The following is a 17595-nucleotide window of genomic DNA, read 5'->3' on the forward strand; positions in this document are numbered from 1 at the left end:
GGAACCCTAGGGTTCCTCCAGAGATGTTAGGGGTTCCTTGAGCTGTGTCCGATTTACCTCCTGTTTGATGGAGCATACATACTTTTGAGCCAATGCCAATTGGAGGAGCCAGTGGTATGACACCAATGACCTTTATAGCTCTCTGTAAGAGGGCAATTCTTACCACCACTGTAAAAAAAAAAAAGGGCATTCTTCTCACTGACCACCAAAGTAAGAAGCATTTTTCCCCACTGACCCCCAATGAATGGGTTTTATCAGGGGTTCCCCGAGACCTGAAATTATTTTAAGGGTTCCCCTGGGGTAAAAAGGTTCAGAAAGGCTGCTCTAGTAATACTAGTGTACGAGTCAGGCTGAAATTCAGGATTTATGCTTTGTTTCAAAGGTCATGTAAAACAACATTTAAGCACACACTTTGCTCAAATATTATGAAAAAAAAAAAAAAGGCGTTATGGATTAGTGATCTGAAGAGCTAACGTTGCATGTACACATCATCCTGCAGTACATGTGCGTACAGACAATACCCAGCGGTATTCATTTCCTATCGATTACATGTGAGGCTAGGACAGACGGTTTATCTCCAGGTTGATGAGTATCAGTGAAAAGGTCCCCGTGGGTCACACCAACACACCGGAAAGCTGAGGAAGGGCCTGTTACTCTCCCTAATTACTGACATTTCCAGCATCCCTCAAGAACTGCAGGGATTTATTCTCGCAAAACCTGCATTTATATCCCATTCAGGTTTTTCAAATAGAATTTGATTCATTCTCTCCCTTACACAATGCTCCCTCTGGAAGCTCATTTCTAGTCATTGCTCCAAGGTTAGCAAACAAAAAAAGTTGCATTCTGAATGTTAACATCAGCATAAACAGATGCTTTAATTCAAAATATTGACAAGACATTTAAAGTACATCAAAGCATTGTTGATGGAAATAATCACAAGAACGGTTTGCGTCATCCCATATCAAACCATTTCTGAGTTTGCCCTTTCTTAAAAAATAATAAAGCACTTGATTGGCCCCTATGTTTTATACTTCATATGTCCAATGACAAATGAAAAACCTACAACCACTGCTCTCGTTCAAATCAAATTCTAGTGCCTCCAATCAGGGCCGGGACAAAAGGGTGGGCAGGAGGGATGGCTTCCCTGGGCACTGTGGTTTCATATCTGCTGCTGCCAGACTTATCCACCTTACCAACCTCTCAGTGTGTGCCACCCCTCTCCTCCAATCCCTACATTGGCTCCCAATCACCCAGTGAATTAAATTCAAAATACTAACCACAACATACAAAGCCATTCACAGCTCTGCCCCGAGCTACATCACCAATCTTATCTCCAAATATCACCCAAACCGTCCTCTCTGCTCCTCTCAAGACCTCCTACTCTCAAGCCCTCTCGTCTCCTCCTCCCATGCTCGTCTCCAGGATTTCTCCAGGCCTCTCCAATCCTCTGGAACTCGCTACCTCCACTGGTCCGGCTAACCCCTACTCTTGCTACCTTCAGGCGATTCCTGAAAACTCATCTATTCAGGAAAGCCTATCACGTCTCCAACTAATCCCCTACCACTTCCATCAGCTCATTCCCGACAGTTATAACCTTTTGTACCACCTGCCCCACCCTATTAGATTGTAAGCTCTTCTGAGCAGGGCCCTCTTAATCCTCTTGTATTTTATTGTATTGTAACTGTATTGTCTCCTTTTTAAATTGCTAGCGCTATATAAATCCTGAATAATAATAATAATAATAATAATAATAATAATAATAATGTGAGGTGGGTGGGGGTGCTGCAAGGAGAAGGAGGTGGAGGGGACGTGTACTTGGAAGGAAAATTTAAATGGGAGAGTATTTGTGTTAGGAGGGGTGACTTTTTCGGAAGGGACTTTTGCGTTGAGGGGATTTGAAGGATGTGGGCCAAAGATTTGTGCTGGGAGGAGGAATTTTAGTGGTGGGGGGGGGGGGGGGGTGCAGTTTGGCATGTTCGACCTGGGCTTTAGATGACCTTGCCCCGGCACTGCCTCCAATCATCTTTTTCTGGGTAGGGGCAGCCGATAAGTAACAGGTGAACGTAAGTGCAGAGTACAAAGCTACAATGCAAATTCATGGTGATGTTGCCCATCATGGACAGGACACTTGCACTTTGCAACAAAACTGTCCAGCTCAAGAGATGCTTTTTAGCCTGGGGCATCAGGAACAAATGCCAAGTAATATTTTTAAAAACAGAGAACAGGCAGCGCCAACCTGAGTGTAGTAGTTTAAAACATGCTTTTAATTATAGTTTAAAATGCACTCACTCTGTGTAAGATGTAAGCAGGCATATCATAAAAGAAATCCAAATGGACAGCGGGGCTTCACAGGAGATGATCCTCTTAGGCTGTATGCTCTTGTCTGTCGGTGCCGGGGGCTTCCAGTGTCACAGATCAGAGTAGGCAAGGAATCAATATTTTTGTTGCCTAGATCTATGAGCTTAACCATGCTTATGTAATATAGGTTTTGGACTCTAATGCCGCATGCACACGATCAGAATTTTGGTCGGAAAAAACTCTGATGGTTTTCCCGACGGAATTCCGACGGGATTTCACTCAAGCTGTCTTGCATACACACGGTCACACCAAATTCCGACCATTAAGAACGTGACGTACAACACATACGACGGGACTAGAAAAAGGACAGTCAATACCCAGTAGCCAATAGCTTCCATCTCGTAGTTGAATCTGAGCATGCGTGAGTTTTTGCGTGTCAGATTTGCATACACACGATCGTTCATCAGCACAAAGGGTGAACGGCACAGAGGCTGCCAATAAACATTAGGGAGCTGTTGGGTATGTAGGCAGCAAAAGGGAAGCGTTCCCCCAAGTGCTCTAGTGTAACTTAGAAACATTTTCAATGAATGCCACCCAAATTAGATAAATGAGTAAACAATTGCTTGGGTTCACATTAAGGCTGGATTCGCAACTTTCCATATGAATTTTCATGTATTCTTACATGAGTTTCAATGATCATGCAAAAATAGACAAAGCCCATCAATGCATCACACAGATGTGAACTAGAATATTTTCAACAATTGCTAACCTGTGTACATGCATTGACTTGGATAGACCCTTAAAAAGGAGAGGTCAAGCCTGTGTTAATTTGACTGGGCTTCTCCTAAGGGTCACAGGAGTGCAACCCGTTTTCAGCAGAGAGCGTTCTGAAGTCTGCTCTCCGCTGACGTCACCAAGATGGACTGATGGCTGTCTCAGCCTCTCAGTGAGCCGCTGAGATGGCCGCTCCCCACCCCTTCCACAGCTCAGCGCTCCAATGAGCGTGGAGGAACAGATCAGGAGAGCTGCTGATTGACAGTCAGCATCTCTCTTCTCGGGGAAGTGAGAGAACCGATGGTTCAGTTCTCAGTGCAGAGACGGCAGGAGACAGATGCTGCAGCTACATAGGCAAGTATGATTAGGGAAAAATAAAACCAAACCCATACATCTCCTTTAAAGTATGACTAAAGATAAAACTTTTTTTTGTTTTAGCTTTGGATAGGGTGGAGAGGGATTAGAACATTTGTCAGTTTTTATTGCTGTCTGTGCCCCCCATTAAGGAGAATCACCTTCTCTATTTGTCCGTTTACCATTATTATTGAAAGTAAAAAGAAAATCCCAAATTTTGGGTTGTCCCAATAAAAGTAATAGAGGGGGTTCTGGTAACCTGGGAGTCTCCAAGAAATTCCCTTTGCAATGGGACAAGGATAAGGCAAAAATAAACCTTACAGGTGTTCTAATTCTCTCGTACGGTACCCAAGATGAAAAGTGTTTTGCCTGTGGTTTTACCTTAAAGCGGCGTTCCACCCAAAAGTGGAACTTCCGCATACCTGGTGGCACATTTGACATTTTGGGGGAGCAGGTACTTGTTTTTGACAGGTACCCTGTCCCCACTTCCGTGGGACCTCGCCGTGGTATGTCACAAGTTCGGCCCCCTCCTCCTCCCTCCTCTGCTGCCGAGCTAGTAAGAGCGCACGGTGCTTCATGCATGTGCAGTGGGTTCCCTTACCAGCAATGGCAGCGGCAGCACCCGACAGCCAGTGGAAACATCAGCTGAGGTCCAACATCGCTGTATTCCAGGACAGGCAAGTGTCCTAATATTAAAAGTCAGCAACTACAGTATGTGGAGCTGCTGACTATTCATTTTTGGAGGGGGAGGCCGGAACACCGATTTAAGTGATGCAATGCATAATGCAGTAATGTTTAGAAGGAAAGAGTGCATTAAAAGTCAACTTTCACATGAATCATTAAACACATGACAGTATTACAAAACCCTACAATTATATGTAGTAAGAGAAAAAACAAAACAAAAACAAAAAACGAGTTCACGTTAAACAAGCAAATGTTGTTTGTTAGGGAGCTATGAGCCACATCAAGCACAAAAGTCTTTCAAAAGAAACTTGTCCGAGTACCATGAACCTACAAATCGATTACTGTAAATGAAGGACATATCCTTACTTTTAGTGCCACTTTAAGCCTAGGTTCACATATGTTCCTGCATTGCATCTCTCCCGCAGGCAGTTCACACTGCCCCCTGCGAACTGCTGCGGGTGTCAATACATCGTTAAGGACAACCCCAGATTGGTTCAAAGATAGAAGTGCGAACTCGTACATGAATCAAATCTCATGGGCAAGAACAAAAAAGTCCCTACACTATTTTCGTCTGAATCCAATGCGAGTTCAGCCATACAACTGTATGGCTGAACTCGCACTGCACAGACATCGCATGTGATCGGCACCTGCGGTGCAGGTATGAACTGCATGCAATGTCTCAGATCGCACATATGTGAACCTAGGCTAAAGCAGGGTGCATAAAAAGCAATGATTAAGATGTTGTTTTTTTTTAAATGTATTTGTATTTTGTAGCGCCAGTACCCCTAATGAGTACATGCTATGTTCGTAAATGTAGTTTTTGCCCAAAACTATAGTTGAGTTTTGTGCTAAATTGTGCTTTGGCATCAATTTGGCTGGGCTGTATTAAGGTTCTGCCTGATCATAGGTGGGGCTCCTACCTGTGAGAGGCCTTAGAACGCAGTCTGGTTGGACGCAGTCGGTACCAATCTCTCTAGGAGCCAATCAGTGGGAGTTTGTTCTTGCTGTGGATTCCGGGAGAGGGTACTTAAGGTGCTTTAGTCAGGTGGTTCTGGGTTCCGGTCTAGAAGTTGTTGCTGACTCCGTGGTCCTGGTCCTCCTGACCAGCCCCCAGGGGCCCTCATGGCCTGGGGTGTGGATCCATCTGTTTCTGAGCCTCGGAACGGGGTAGTCTGAGGTGCAGTAATTGGAACGAGGATTCTGGGGGTGTTCCGGTGCCGTCTCCGGTTGGAGAGGCCCAGCATCTCTACATGCAACCAGGGGAGGACTCTTCAGTAAGAGAACCACGCACAAGGCTGGTTACCTGTTAAGAGCCTGGAAACTGAGCTTCCAGGGACATACGGTATCGCCGGACCAGCTGAAAGATTCTGGTACAGTAAGAAAAGTTCCTACTTCTATCCTTCCGGTTACAACTAAGTTTTTCAACCAAGTCTGTGTGAGAGACTTTGCAAAGCTAGAATTACCTGTTGGCTGCTATATCCAAGCTCAAGGATTTATCGAACAGTTAAAAAATCCAGTTGTGAGCGGCTATTCCCTGGATTATGTACAGAAAGAGACTTTTATTGAAGTCAGCAGTTCCAAGCACCTGAGCTAAACTTTATCCCGATACCCTCTATTCCCAACTTAGAGATTGAGTTTGTTCAACTGTTATGCAAAATAAAAATCCTAACAAGGAATTCAAGTGTCGGTCTCTACAGTTACTGGGTCATCAACCCTGGGAACCCCGAGACAAGGACAATAAGTACGAGTTGGAGGAGGTAATCGGTGAGCCCAGAAAAAAATCTGCTCCTTCGGGGGCAAGTGCTATAATTTTTATCTAATTTATTTTAATAAAATGCTTTTGAAGTAAAAATCTATCTAAAGATAGTTTTCTATTTAAGATACATGAATAATTTTGTTAATTCATCATGAAATGGGGTTTAGTTACATAGCATGAGGCTGTATATTCTGCAATATTTCGATTTTGGTAAACTCATTCAACGAATCCAAGCTCTGCAAGCTCAAAGTTCAGTTATATTATACAACAAAGTTCAGGAATATTACTTTAACCCACTGTTTTGCAAATCTATATACAATACAAACTGATTCAAATCGGTTCCAATAGCGCCATTTTACTAACCTGACAGCTTATTATTCTGAATTTGAAACCTTAATTTTGTTTGCAAATATTAAAGATTCCAACTACCAGCAAGAATAAGTTATTACATTTAAAGTGCACCTGTCATTCAGATCCATCATGACAGCGACTTAGCGGGCATCCACTCACATGCTGATGCCACGTCCCTCACCTTGTTGTGTCACTGCCACATCACCACTCGTCCTATTAAAGTGACTGGGACTGTCGGTGAGTCAACAGCAGCTCAGAGGAGGAGCCGCTGCGGGACAGAGATGACAGTTGCTCTTTAACCACTTCTTGCCCAGTCTATAGCAGAATGACAGTTGGGCGGTGGTTCTGTTTACCTGACTGGACGTCATATGACATCTTTCAGGATAACAAGCTGCGTCACGCCCGAGGGGGCATGCAGCGTGGCGATCGGTGGTATGGCGTGTCAGTCTGACACCACAACTCCGATCTAGGTAAAGAGCCTCTGACGGAGGCTCTTTACCACGTGATCAGCTGTGTCCAATCCCAGCTGACCACAGTGTAAACAGGAAAAGCCGTGTATCGTGCATCTATTGCGTCTGACAGATGCGAATCGAGGAGAGCCAACTGACTGCTCCCCTGACAAGGTGGGGCCTGCGCTGATTGATTATCAGCGCAGCCACTCCCCCCCCCCCCCCCCCCCGAGGATGCCCACCCAGGACCACCAGGGATGCCCACCAGGTATGCCACTCAGTGCCCATAAATGATACCAATCAGTGTCTATCAGTAATGCCTGCCAGTGCCTCCTTATCAGTGTAACCCATCAGTGCCACCCATCCATGCCACCTATCAGTGCCCATCCGTGCCAGTGCCCATAAGTACCCAGTGTCGCCCATCAGTGCCAACTATGAGTGCCTATCAATGCACAGTGCTGCATATCAGTGCCGCTTTATCAGTGACCGTCAGTGCAGCCTCATCAGTCCCCATCAGTGAAGGAGAAAAAAAACGTACTTATTTACTAAATATTATAACAGAAACAAATAAAAAACCCTTTTATTTTTTTTCAACATTTTCTGCATTTTTTTTTTTCTTTAACTTGTTTAGCAAAAAATAAAACCCCAGTGGTGATCAAATACCACCAAAAAAAATCTCCATTTGTGGGAACAAAATGATAATTTTGTTTGGGTACAGTGTGGCATGACCGCGCAATTGTCATTTAAAAAGCGACAGCGCTGAAAATTGGCTTGGGCAGTAAAGGGGAAAAGTGCCCTCTATTGAAGTGGTTAAAAATTATGATTTTAAAATAAAGTTGATTTAAAATCAAGCCTTTTTACTAGTGATTTAAAATCAAATCCACCCTGCTTTAAAATGCAATCCTGCTTTTCCATTGTACCCCAAAATCATCAGTGCAGGTGTATAGGTCAGATAATAATCACTGCTGTGGATGAATTTGCTGCAGACTGGGCTCTTCCTGCTACTGAGATGGAGGGAACTCCATGCAGTGCGACGGATAGAAAGCCTTTAGCTGTCAAAGGTACAAAATACTTTATTTCTATACAAGTTTAGGTGGTTTTTATTTTTATTTATTTTTATTTTTTTTAGAAAACAAAATAAAAATAACAGATCTAAAACCCAAATTCCCTATACAGTTTGTTCCAGATACCCATCACGTTCTGACTCCCGGGGCATAAAAAGTGGACTGAGAAAAATGACTAAATCCACAAAAACATGAAGAATGCAGCTGGTTTGTGTCTAGCCGTATCATTCGCATTTGAAATAGAGAAGACCATAAAGTCAGAAAAAGACATACAGTACCTTACTTGATAACTGCACCTCATAGCACGATGGTAGCATTAGATCCAAGTAGGTTGGCAGACTGCAATCATTTACAGACCTCTGCTTGCCTGTCTTGTGCGTATAATTTAGCAAAGTTCAATGAGCAACTACTGCGATATTCCACTAACAGAGTTTTGCTGGCACGAGACCGGGATCTCTATCACACAAAACTTCAGGATGCATCAATGCTTGTTCTGTTAAACTCCTTACACTGTACAGCTCAGTTTGAAATAACCTGCATTCCATAGAAATGACTCACTTGAGACGTAGATTGGGGAAAAAAAAAAAAACAACACTGGTCTATAAGTTAAGGAATTACAAAGTAATGACGAATGACATCACCAAAACGCACTGCAGATTTATGGAATGTTCGGCCAACATAGGTGGTTGGGTTGGATGCTATGTGGAAATGTAAGCAATGTTTATATGCACATAATACAGGACTGAAAAACTACGGTAGTAGGACCAGGAGGGGGAGAGAGACGCTTTGTACGGGATTGTTGTTTTTATGTGATGATTATAGCCTTGAGTACACCCAACACTTGTAAAGGAGCGCTTTACAATATAAAAAGGAGACAATACAGTTATAATACAATGAAATACAAGAGGATTAAGAGGGCCCTGCTCAGAAGATCTTACAATGTAATAGGGTGGGGCAGGTGGTACAAGAGGTTGTAACTGTGGGGAACGAGCTGATGGAAGTGGTAGGAGATTAGTTGGAGGCGCGATAGGCTTCCCTGAAGAGATGAGTTTTCAGAGATCGCCTGAAGGTAGCAAGAGTAGGGGATAGCCGGACTGGTGGAGGTAGAGAGTTCCAGAGGATGGGAGGGGCTCTGGAGAAATCCTGGAGATGAGAATGGGAGGAGGAGACGAGGGAGCTTGAGAGTAGGAGGTCTTGAGAAGAACGGAGAGGACAATTTGGGTGATATTTGGAGACAAGATTGGTGATGTAGCTCGGGGCAGAGTTGCGAATGGCTTTGTATGTTGTGGTTAGTATTTTGAATTTAATTTGCTGGGTGACTGGGAGCCAGTGTAGGGATTGGAGGAGAGTGTTAGCAGACGCTGAGTGGTTGGTAAGGTGGATAAGTTTGGCAGCAGCGTTCATAATAGACTGAAGAGGGTATAGCCTATGGAGAGGTAGGCCAATGAGAAGGGAGTTGCAATAGTCAGGACGAGAGATAACAAGGGAGTGAACGAATATCACTGAAAATTGGGGTGAATTGTAGAGATGTTACGGAGGTAAATTCTACAAACTTTTGACAATGATTGGATTGGAGGCTGAAATGACAAGTCAGAGTCTAGGATGACACCGAGTACCCTGGCATGACGGGAGGGACTGATGGTTGCATTGTTGATTTTGATGGAAAAGTCAGGGAGGGGGGCACGGGCGGGAGACATTATTAGCTCATTTGCTATAATAAAGGCATTTAAATTGCAATGTGCAGAGCCAGCACCCACAGCCTTCACTGCGAGGACGGTGTAACCACAAGTCCACCACCTGGAGCCGTAAACTTTTTCTTAACTGACTACCTCACCTGACCTGTGTTTTTCACAGGTTGGCAAGTTAAAAAGCATAAGACTACAGCTCTCAGACTACAACCTGCCTCCTACTTATGTATCCTTTTTTCAAGTCTCCTACTACAAATCTTCGGTCACACTGAATCAGACTTTGAAATCGTACAGCTTCAAGTGAAGTCGCATGATTTCAAAGTCACGTCACTGCGACTTGGAAGACATCTGTGCGACTTAATGCACAGATGCCTATGCAAGTCGCACCTGAACTTACAAAAAGTAGTGCAGGAACCGCTTTCAAAATCAGTGCGACTATGATGGAGTCAGAGCCGCACCTATTTGAGCGCTTCCAAGGTGCGACTTGTCATGCGATTTGATGCTATGACCGGGGACTTGCGTCTGTATTTTCAAAATGTTGTATGGTAAACAATCCCCTCAAAGATGCCTCTCGTGTCTGTCCATGTGCTCCAATCACCATCCCATCCTCTGCCAGCAATATTCCATGATCTGAAAAATCTAACTCCCGGTTACTTTTTCAGCCCTTTGTTTTTAAATATTACTACATTGAAGACACACAAGTGAATGCATGTCCTATAAAGTATTGTTGCCATTAGGAAATTAAAGGCCTCAGACAACATTCTGCTCCTACAAGCTCTGACCAACACAGGAATTTATACAGAATGAAGAGCAGCACAACACTGCCCCCTAGCCACGGATATGATTTGCAGAATTGTTTCTCAGCTAATGTGCAGCCATCAGCAACATACTAGTGGGGAAGAATCAAGCAGTCAAAAAAGGCAACATCAACCGAGCAAAACGTAAATACGAGTTTTCATCTACACAGGGATTTCTCATGTATGCGTTCCGTTAATGGTCTGCTCAGTTTATAATGACTTATACAGGCGGTGCCAGTATTTTGCATGTAAGTACAGCAGCATAAAGTCTAAGGCCCGATTCAAACTTATGCAGGTTTAGTGCTTTTTGCATTTTGCAGATTTACCCTACAGAACGTGTTCCATAGGAAACCATGTTACATGGACTGGAGTGCGAATCTGAAAAATACAAAAAGCATACAAGTGAATAGGTGTGAATCAGGCCTTATACAGTTCAACCACCAATGCAAGCTGCCGATAAAGCATTCATAACAATTCAATGTTTGCAAATAGGCACCCATGTTTATGGCAGAAGAAAACAGCAACAAAGAATGCACAGTAATTTACTTATTTTCACCCAACTTTGAAATGCTTTTTCATATAAACCTGCATTTGTTTTGGTAGGATTTCTTAAAAAAAAAAAAAGTATAAGGGTGGATACAGCGCTAAAATAAATATGATCACAGAAATTATTATGAAAAACAAAATGAAAAAGAAAAGTGAAAAAAGAAAAAAACTAAAGAAGAGTCCCATCACATAAAAAAAAATCCATGAGTATCTGTTTAAAGTCTATCCATGAAAAATAGAAGATAAGCAAATTTCACACACAGTAAGTGTAGTGCATCCGGCTCCGCACACCCAAAGTGATATAATATTCTGCTTACCAGATGACGATGATTGCTATGGCAGTCTTGCCCAGCATAGGGATTTAATGGTTTCCCCAAAACCTAGGTGGTTATTGAAGTCTCCAAGGGATGATTCCTAATGTCGCCAGCTAATAGATAGTGTTGAATATCAGCGAATCGTACAATGTGGATATATGGAAGTCGCAGTGTCTCCACGAGCCTCTACCTACTTCCTGAATCAAAACAAGCCATCCACAGTCTTTAAAGGAAAAAACGCAACGACGTCACAGGCTCCACCCTACGTGTTTCATCATCAATAAGACGTCTGGGGAATGGCCAGTCCATTTAAATTCATCAAGCTCAGATTACCCTTATAGACTGCGAATTGGCCTCTCCAGTAGAAATTGGCAAGCCGGATAATATCTAATGAGGGGTAATGTCAACCAGGCCATTCCTTTTTCTATCCTAAGGCCCCTTTCACATGGGCTTTCCGATCAGGTTCGCCTGTCAGTTTTTCAGACGGAGCTGATTGGACCCTCCATTCCAGCAGATATCAGTGGTGACACGTCCGCTGACACCCGCTACTATCTGATCCAATCCTGTCCATGAAATCCAGATGGATGGTGACCATAATTTCCATCCGTCTGGTGGATCGAATAAAAAAAAAATGGACAGGCAGTCCGTTTCCCCATACAGGAGAGCAGGGGTTTGATAGGTCAGTCTCAGCACAGTGAGTGGAGACTGACCTGTCATCTGCTTGCTCAGCAGATCGATCCCCCTCTGAGCAAAGCGGAGTCTGATACCCTAAGCCCTAAGGTTTGTTAGAGAACCTTAGTGAACAAACAGCATCATGAAGGCCAAGGAACACATCAGACAAGTCAGGGATAAAGTTGAGGAGAGGTTTAAAGCAGGGTTAGGGTATAAAAAAAATCCAAAGCTTTGAACATCTCATGGAGCACTGTTCAATCCATCCATGTGAAAATGTAAAGAGTATGGCACAACTGCAAACCTACCAAGACACGGCTGTTCACCTAAACTGACAGGCCGGGCAAAGAGAACATCAAAGAAGCAGCCAAGAGGCCCATGGTAGCTCTGGAGGAGCTGCAGAGATCAACAGCTCCGGTGGGAGAATCTGTCCACAGGACAACTATTAGTGGTGCACTCCACAAATCTGGCCTTTATGGAAGAGTGGCAAGAAGAAAACCATTGTTGAAAGAAAGTCATTGTTGAAAGAAAGCCATAAGAAGTCCCGTTTGCTATGTCCCCCAAACTAAAAACATGTGGAAGAAAGCAATTTGGTCAGATCAGACCAAAATGTAATTTTTGGCCAAAAAGTAAAACGCTATGTGTGTTAGAAAACGAACAATGCACATCACCCTGAGCACACCATCCCCACCGTGAAACATGGTGGTGGCAGCATCATGTTGTGGGGATGGTTTTCTTCAGCAGGGACAGGGAAGCTGATCAGAGTTGATGGGAAGATGGATGAAGCCAAATACAGGGCAATCTTGTAAGAAGACCTGTTAGAGTCTGCAAAAGACTTTAGACTGGGGTGGAGGTTCACCTTCCAGCAGGACAGTGACCCTAAACATACAGCCAGAGCTACAATTAAATGCATATTCATGTGTTAGAATGGCCCAGTCAAAGTCCAGACCTAAATCCAATTGAGAATCTGTGGCAATACTTGAAAATTGCTGTTCACAGACGCTCTCCATTCAATCTGACAGAGCTTGAGCTATTTTGCAAAGAATGGGAAAAAATGTCACTCTCTAGATGTGCAAAGCTGGCAGAGACATCCCCAAAAAAACTTACAGCTGTAATTGCAGTGAAAGGCGGTTCTACAAAGTATTGACTCAGGGGGCCTGAATACAAAAACGCACACAACACTTTTTACATATTTGTAATACACTTTAAAAACCAGATATCATGTCCCTTCACTTTCACAATTATGTGCCACTTTGTGTTGGTCTACCATAAAATCCCCAAAAAATACATTTATGCTTTTGGCTGTAACATGAAAAAATGTGGAACATTTCAAGGGGTATGAATACTTTTTCAAGGCACTGTAGGCACTGTTATATTGAATAGCAAAGAGGAGGTATGGTTTTCTTTAAGTCTTCATTAAAGCTGACACAAATTTAGACAACCTTGTCCCTCAAACTTTATTAGATAAATTGTTAATGACATCACATTCACAACAGGTATTCTGCAGCAGGAAGCTCTTCCTGTTCCTAGACGTGATCCCTAATTACACAGTGGTGTAATCTGGCGATCGTAAGCAGTAGATGGAATCTCTGATAAACCCCGGAGGCTAGAAGGGAGAAGGGGGAAGGGGGAAGGGGTTCTAGGTTCTGTCACATGTGCGGAAAGTGCTCTGCTGCTTCTAAGTGGGCATTATATGCTAAAAAAGGTAGATTTTTTTGATGCCAATTCATTCATTAGAGAAAAGAACTCCCCTAGCATTTGGGACTTTTTGGGCTCTGAGGAATGTACAAACAAATTACAAATAGAAGTATTTATTTATATCAAAAGTCATTAAAAGATATATAAAAAAAGGTAACATAAATACAAATACATAGAGAGAATGAGTGGTCGGAGGCCACAGGAAAAAAGTAAAACCACTCAGTAGTGGTACTGGAGATTGATACAGAAAACCATACACCAACATATTTCAAAGTCCTTACAGCTCCTTCTTCAGGGAAGGTTTTAACAATCTTCACAAATAAAATCTATAAAACAGAACACATATTAGAGCATTTACTGCTAATCATTGGTGGCAAGACAAGCAAGACAGCAAATACTCAGTACGCAAAGAGGGGTAATGCCATTCGCTCCGTTCCCAGGGAATCGACCACAACAGTGCCTTCATTGGTGCCATATACACCTGGCAGTATGTGATCTGGCTTCAGGTGTGCAGGCTGCATTACGCAGTGAGGATTCGTCTCAGCGGGTATATATCCCCGCTTTTTTTTTTTTTTTTGCAAGGAATGGAACTGGTGCCTTCAGTGGTGGGATCCAAGAGGGAGAATTTTTATCCTCCTCTTTTCCCACCGCTGCACGACAATGATACTTTACCTACATTATTGTATATACACATATCTACAATGTATACTATTTATTCAATGCTATTTAGTGAATCATCGGTGTTTGCCTACTTCCCTCTTGGACACCACATAATGTGGAGTATTCCCCTACCAAGGGCACCGCTCAAGCCACTTTGGTTTGTGATATCTGCCTATTAAGGGAGCTTTAAAGGCACCAATGGCTGCTTTCTGGGCTGAGGTTCTGTCTCCTATGGGGTAATCTCCTTTAAGAAAAGGTGCGTGGTTTAAACACATCTTCACCCTACTTGTATACCTCTAATCCTATATATACACACATACTTTCCCCTCACGTCCCCGCCATCTACATTAGGCTTTCCCTGTGCACCCCACACTTGGTACGCCCTTTCACCTTCCTGCCTACCTGTTATTACCTTGGTTGTATTTATTGCAATCATTGTTTTTACCACTGGTCAGTCAAGCATTTTGCATCTCTACCCAGGAATTGTGTGTATTTGCTGTCTTACTGCTTTCTCCTTACTCCTCCTCTTTTCTGTTCATATCATGCTATGCCACCAATGATTAGCAATGAATGCTCTAATATGTGTTCTGTTTTAAAGATTGTATATGTCAAGATTGTGAAAACCTTCCCTGAAGGAGCTCTAAGGACTTCAAAACGTGTTGGTGCATGGTTTAACGTATCAATCTCCAGTACCACCACTGAGTGGCTTTACTTTTTGCCTGTGGCCTCCGGACACTCATTCATTCTATGTATTTGTATTTATGTGTTACTTTTTTATATATCTTAATGACTTGATATAAATAAATACTTCTATTTACATTGTGTTGTTTGTACATTCCTCAGAGCCCAAAAAGTCCCAATTGCTAGGGGAGTTCTTATGTCTCAATCTACCAGGGATGTGGCCAAATTTCTAGTGGATTTCCAACCTCTTTTTCCATATTCATTCACCAGGTTCAGTTGAGCAATAAACAGATTAGTCCAATAAATTACTTTGATTGCTTAATGCCACGTACACACGACCGGACTTTTAGAGGGACTAGGTCCGACGGTCTTTTGGCGGAGTTCCGACGGACTTTCTGAATGAACGGACTTGGCCACACACAATCACACCAAAGTCCGACGGATTCGAACGTGATGACGTACGACTGGGCTAGAATAAGGAAGTTCATAGCCAATAGCCAATAGCTGCCCTAGCGTCGGTTTTTGTCCGTCGGACTAGCATACACACGAACGGATTTCTCGGTCCGGCGGAGTTCCGGTGGAAAAATGTAAAACATGTTCTATTTCTAAAGTCCGCCGGATTTTTGGCAAGCAAAGATCCGATGGAGCCCACACACGATCGAATTGTCCGACGGACTCGTTCCGTCAGACCTTTGCCGTCAAAAAGTGTGGTCGTGTGTACGTGGCATTAGAAAGAGTTGTAGAGAAAGATGATGAAGACATATATAAAAAGGCCCATACACACGATCAGACTTTTTGACAACATGAAAATTAGTTGTTTTAAGGCAACATCTGACCGTGTGTACGCTCCATCGGACAAACTTTTTCGGTTTTCATCAGACTTTTGTTGGCTGTGTGAGCGGACAAACTTTCCGGCAACAAAAGTCTGATGGAGCAAAGTCCGATCGTGTGAACAGAAAACCATAGGACTTCTGTATAAAGTACAAACACGCATGCTCAGAACCAATGCAAAAGATCAGGCAACAATACAGAAGTTGACCAAAAGGTGGCGGTAAAGAGCAGAAAAACCACGTGATTTTTTGAAAGTTGGCTGGAAATGTCCTGCCACGTGTATGCAATACAAGTTCACGGCCGACGCCCTTTGTACAAAAATCCACTGGAAAGTTTGTACAAAGTCCGATCGTGTGTATGAGTCTAAATACTAACACAAGTCCTTCGTGTGCAATTCAGTTTAAATCTCCTTACATCTTTACTCCCTTCACAAAATATGTAAAAGAAGTGGTAGTTTTTGCACATTTGTATTGGTTGACTAAAATCATATATGCTGAAATTCCCCTTTAAGTTTTGGAAACTAAAAGTAACATTTCAAAATATGTATTTTAACATTTTTGCAAAAAGTATCAAATCTGTTCTTTGCAAATATAGCACTGAAACTACTTAATCCACAAACTGCACAGAACAATAAGATTTGAATCCCTCGCCTCAAGCAGCAGAAGGATGCCTCGGCTTGAGCGCTGACGGACAGAATAATATCCTATAGCTTTACATCTCAGTGAGGATTTACATGAGCAGGGCGAGCATTACTCTGTCAGCAAATTATGCTTTTCTTAGAAATGACTGCACACATTCTTCCACAATGAGGCGAGATATAATAGAGAAGGGAAATGAACAGTCTTGATTATCAGCTTTGTAAACACTTGCAGTATCAATAAGGCATCTACTTCAGACCATGGGGCTGTCTGTACAGAAATGATCATGGCGAAAGAAGTAAACACCACCTATGAATGTCATTTTGCAGTTATTCTTTTAAAGAGGTTTAAGAAAATGCAAAACCCCTGCCTAGTTTTTGGTTATCATGTTCGCCAGGTGAGATTCCGCTTAGAACCTTTGAATATTTCAACTCCTCTTGTGATTGCAGCACTGAATGAATGACAACACATTCCCATCTAGTACATAAAATAAATTCTACTTAATGAATAGCCTCTACCATTTCTATCCAATTGCACCTTTGGTATGGACTACTCCCGTGTAGAAAAGGAAACCCCAAAGATAGTGGGCTTGATATTCAGACACCAATCAGGGCAGGTGCTCTGACAAAATAGCCAAAATCTCCAACTACGACACTTTCGGTGACTCTCCAGCAGCAGATTTCGACGAGTTGGCTCTGCAGGCCATGCTTGTGTGAACACCCGAAAGAATAACAGAAATCCCCAGAAGCTGTTGGAGAACTCGACGAGTTTTCAAAAAAGTTAGCGATGTACCTTGCGCATGCGCACTGTGGCGATCGGTAGATCCGAAGAAAAAATTGCCGGGAGCTTCTGTTGTTCCGTCAGGTGCACACGCACGCATGGCTAGTAGAACCAACTCGTCGAAATCTGCCAATGGAGAGTCACCGCAAGTGACGTAGTTGGATATTTAGACAAATTGACTATTTTGACAAAACACTTCTGAGAATGTGGAAAACGAGAATGCGGAAGGCACATTTACGTGTGCGTTTCCCACACCGAGCTGGAATGCACTGCCATTGCACAATGTTTGAGGGCTCCAATTCCGATTTGGGGAGGCACATTTTTTAAAGTAGTGCATGCACTACTATTTCTGCAATCCAGTGCAAACTTCAGTCCATTCAAATTAAAGGAAAACGCACTGCATGGGGATGAGGCACACGTTTCTGTGAGATTCAGGTGTGAACTGGTCCTCAAACCACAATATCCTCATCCATTCTTTAAATCATAAGGTTTATGTGGCTTGATAAAAGCAGGATCTTTAAGCATCTATTGTAATAATTGGGTAGCATAGAGGTTAACAGAGT

At 43.0% G+C, this 17595-nt stretch overlaps 1 protein-coding gene across 4 annotated transcripts in view; it reads right to left on the reverse strand.

The window, feature by feature from the left end:
• The window catches only part of TANC2 (tetratricopeptide repeat, ankyrin repeat and coiled-coil containing 2), a 703225-nt gene that overhangs the window by 505034 nt on the left and 180596 nt on the right, over positions 1-17595 (reverse strand). Inside the window, exon 1 of one of the 4 annotated variants that reach the window (XM_077460126.1) lies at positions 8009-8185. The exons of the other annotated variants lie outside the window; for them this stretch is intronic. The gene's annotated coding sequence lies outside the window, so the exon portion shown is untranslated. Of the gene's footprint in view, positions 1-8008; positions 8186-17595 lie in introns of those variants that run through there. 4 annotated transcript variants of the gene reach the window in all.

This window comes from Lithobates pipiens, unplaced genomic scaffold (assembly GCF_037356315.1).
Source record: "Lithobates pipiens isolate NorthernLeopardFrog02 unplaced genomic scaffold, aLitPip1_a1.2 Scaffold_28, whole genome shotgun sequence".
Taxonomy (NCBI): Eukaryota; Metazoa; Chordata; class Amphibia; order Anura; family Ranidae; genus Lithobates; species Lithobates pipiens.